The sequence below is a fragment of the Sinocyclocheilus anshuiensis genome, unplaced genomic scaffold (genome assembly GCF_001515605.1).
Source record: "Sinocyclocheilus anshuiensis isolate Anshui unplaced genomic scaffold, SAMN03320099.WGS_v1.1 scaffold670, whole genome shotgun sequence".
NCBI lineage: Eukaryota > Metazoa > Chordata > Actinopteri > Cypriniformes > Cyprinidae > Sinocyclocheilus > Sinocyclocheilus anshuiensis.
The window spans coordinates 7,715-12,330 of record NW_015546062.1 but is presented as its reverse complement, the minus strand read 5'-3'; positions in this window follow the sequence as shown (position 1 = coordinate 12,330).

The following is a 4,616-nucleotide window of genomic DNA, read 5'->3' as shown; positions in this document are numbered from 1 at the left end:
CATTTCAACACCAGATGATCCTCCATTAAATCACTCTAAATAAAAACGAAACTAGGCTAATGAATCCTGCTGTTTTATGCTTCCCTCTTATGTCTTTAACACGTACTGTTAGTACAGGACAAACTACAGCTACTGCGCCACATTTCTTCCTACTTGCTATCCCCCTCTCTTTATCCCTCCTCCCTCTGGTCAGTGAGTTACTCTCTCTATCGCTCTCACTTCCCGAATTAACCACTCAAGAAGTCACCACCGACTCAATCAATAGCTCATAAACCCTGCTATAATCGCTCCACATGCCTGTCTGTCTGCCCCCTCATCCCTCGTTACCCCTTCATTCTCTCTCACACACACATTTCTTCTGTCTTCCCACCCTCTATTTATGTTGGCTTGACAACCTGTTCTACTAATTAAACTTATAGTTGACTTTATTATTGCTGCCTTCTAATAACTTCTTGATTTTTATCAGTGGGCAACTTGCAAAACTGTAATTAATCTAATTAGGCTACTGTGTTGCTCTGCATCAGTAAAATGTATGTGATACCGCATTTAGAGTCAGTCTAAATGGCATTTTTGCTTTCTGTCTTGTGCTTTCTCAGAACAGTGTCATCTGTGACAGACTCACTTCTTGCATTCTGATGTCTCTACACTAGGAGGTGTGTTGCACAGCTTTGACTATATTTCTATCAACATTTAGATATTAGTAGCTACATAATGAATATTTAGTTTTACAAAAAGAATATCTTACTACTGCAGCAAAGAATTGTTGGAGTTGGCAGCAAAGAGTTTTCTCAACATTTCATTTACAAAATGTGTGGTAACATAAATTATTATAGCCTATTGTTATTGTTGTTATTTGATGTTATTTGTCTGAATCAGCCTGTCTACATTAGATTATAATATGATAGATAAAGTGCAAATACATGGGAACAATTGCACTTACCAGTTTTTGCAGTGCAGTTAGTATTTTAATTTGGCAGTCAAAATAGTTAAAATTGTGCTGACAAAGAAAAGTCGTTCAATATTTCATGCCCTGTCTCCTGTTTAAGTGTGTAGGCTAATATAAAGTTATTTCGAGCTCACCGATTAATTCGTTTTTGCCAAAGCAGGTAAATATTCAAGCTGGACTCTCTCTCTTTAGTCCCTGCTGATCTCCTTCACATATTCAAAAATATTAAAACACAGAAACCAACCAACACACACACACACACACACACACAAACACACACACACAGACAACACACAAGACACGGAGAATTTAAAGATTACACACGAACGGGCCCCTGCTCCTATTCCCTGTTCTCCTGCCTCTCTTTCAGACTCTTTGATTCGATGGAGCGGTTTGATCTGAGCGAGAGCGAGTTTTGTAAACACATTTTTGCGATCATATAGCCATGGGCAAGGGGAGAGTAAAGCGCGTATAAATGAGGGAGAGAGAGGGAGTATGGCGAGGCAGGGAGAGAGCGACGTTTAATGAGAGGCTCAAGTGGAAAGGCACACGGACGGATTCAAACTAGCGCAGAAATACAAGAAATGTAGAAAAATCAGCCTTCCCCACCGGATAGGTTGATGAAATATAATGTAATAGTGGATGGCTGGCTCTGCTTTTAAACAAACAACTCGTGTGAAAAGTGCTATAGCTATAGTATCTAAATCGACATTTCCCCGCGGAGAAAGAGAGAGAGAACAATTTTGCAAAAGGGACATAGCAATCACAAGCAAGGACAGACGCAAACACATTACGGTGGGAGCAAATAAAGAGAAAACTGTGGCGAAAAACCTATTCGGTGCGAGCTAAACTAATAAATGTTCGCGGTCCTATTCTTTCTCTGTTTCTTTTCTTCACATCGGCGTCGCGAGCTGCTAATTCGTTTAACTTCGATTGCTAGCGCAATAATAGCGCTAACCCGTCGCCTCCGTCTCCTGTATGGCAGAGACTTCAGATCACATCTCATTGGGAGGGGAAGAAGCTATGACCCCATGTCACTGATGATGGCTATAATATATACAAGACGAAATAAAACTCTATTTAATATAATAACTAGCTACTTTAAAATCACTTTAAAATACTTAAATCAATGCGCATTACTGTGAATACCAAAATAATTAATCAATATAGGCTAAATATAGGCCTATTTATATAAATATTAATGCAGTAGGCCTATTTCGGCTATATAGTATGCTAGTGCTATATAGTATGCTATAGTAGGCCTATGCTCTCTTTTATACGTTTTAAAACGGAAACTGGACTAAAAATATGATGCCATTAAGTTGTGAAACGCTTTAGGCTACTTGAGTTGTGGCAAGTTCTTTAAATGAAATGCCTTTATTAAATGACATAATTTCCACTGTCTCTTTTGTCTGTGTATTAATTGGAACATTACGCAACTTCTCATTATCAAGTTATTCATTAAGGCACATGCACCATCAAACCCCGTATCGTTTATTTGCATAAAATCCCAGCTGCTCATGCCTCAGTCCCTTGCGCAGAAAAGGAAAGCTCTTCTTTCTGTCCATGTTTAGTGTGTGCTTTTCCAGCTTTTTAAAAAACGAATAGCTCGGAGCCGTAAGCGTGCCTCTGTTCGGCGGTATGGTGTGTGTGCATGTGTGTGTGTGTGTGTGTGTGTGTGTGTGTGTGTGTGTATGCGCGCTTTCTTTTTCTTCCTATTCTATCTACCTCTGTCCAGGGAATTGTTCTCAACATTCACAAACACATCGCAAATACCCGCCGGCTTCACAATATCGATTTCTAATTAGACGGCAGGATAATCGTTGGAGAGAGAGATGGAAAAAGGGAAGAGGGTGGCAAGAATAAATAAATAAATAAAGAGGTCTCGTGATTAACTGAATTAATAAGAGAAGTACAAAAACAAGAGAGCAATGCAAAATAATGCCCTTACCTACAATCTTACAGACACTGCGAACAAAAGGCCTATAATGTGGCACTGTGAACTTAAATTAAAGGATTTTTAGCAAGAATATCTTCCTGTTTGGCATATTTTCTGCTATAGGCTAAGAACAGGTAGGCTATATTCTCAATGGTAGACGGCTAACTGTAGAATCGAGTTTTAGACTGATTTTTCGTTTTAACTAAATTTACGTGGGGAAAAATGACAGAAAAAAGTAAGTTTTCTGGCCGCATCTGCTGCGGTTTTTTGACGTCAGTCGATGTGACTGAACTTCTCACTCTGTTCTCCCTCCATCCTCCTCCTCCGTCTCTATCCTTCATGACAGTGCGCGTCACAGAGGTTAGTCCGGGGCTCAGGTAGCTCATTTACTCTAATCAAGCTTTCATCTTCAGGACTATACGCTTGTCTTTGGCGCGCGCACGTTCAAGACGCTCTTTCTCTCATGCCCTTTTCTTCCTTTACTTTTCATAGAACGGCTCTCTCTCTATCACTCTTCATCTCGTTCTTTTCCCCCTCACTCTCTCCTCAAGCATATGCTAATAACTCGGGTGAATACACACCTACTTAACCCTTCTCTCCTTTGTGCTCTCCTCCTTCTTTGGCGCTCTCTGTCATTATGATGGTGATAAAGTGTAGGATTACTCAGAGGGCTAAAACAGTGACTGCCCTGCCCCGAACTCAGCGCACACTATCAATCTCCCAGAGTGCTGCTGGAGTCCTGTATCTTTTGCTGTTTTTATCTATCGTCCTTATCCTATTTGCATTCACGCAACTCTTTATATGTGCAGTGTAAGGTTAGTAGTGTAGGCATAACAGTCTTGTGGGTTTAGATTTTCTGTTTTGTCAAAACTGTTTATGAAGTCGCTTTTAATAAGAGATTAAACTTTTTTTTTGCCTTGCAAAAAAAAAAACTTGAAGGCAGATGCACGCAGTGAACACATTGATTTATTCTCTCTCTCGCTTGTATCAGAGATCCGTTAGGATTTCTTTTTTTCCCGTTTGTTTGAAGTTCTCGGCACGTCTCATTACCGACACGCAAGCATCTCTCAATAAAGGAAGCACGTCTTACAGGCAGGTTTTACTCCTTCCAGGTGTTGTTTCTGCATACCACGCCCACAATACTATTACTAGCCTATTATTAATAGTAAGAATGGTATTGTGGTATTATAATAATTAATTATATTTATTTGGCTATTATTATTAATAATAATGCTGTTGTTTATGTTACTTGTAAATAATAATAGCATACATAATAATAATAACTTGCTCTGTTTATCACAATTGGGTCGGACTGATATTTCGGAATATTTCCTTCCGAGAATCTTCTTCAATTAATCAGCATATAGGCCTTGATGTAACTGCAATGCAATTCTTTAGTAACGTCTGTGATAAGAAGGTCAATGATACAGCAGACGCGTGTGCGTGCATGTCACCTGTGATGAGATCTGAAATATAGACTGGGTTCAGGTTTTCCCAGACTAGAACTAAATTGTTACAGGAGCGGTAACACTTAGAATAATGGTCCGTTGTTAACAAGTAACTATGCAGGAAGTAATAGGTAGTACTACATTAACACTTAACTTAATACTATTAACTAATAGAGAAGCAAGATTAACTAAGCAGTAAGTAGTAGCACATTTAGGACAAAGGTAGTTCCTTATTAGATATTTGATAATTATTAAATAAAAATATCCTCATTGAGAACTACTT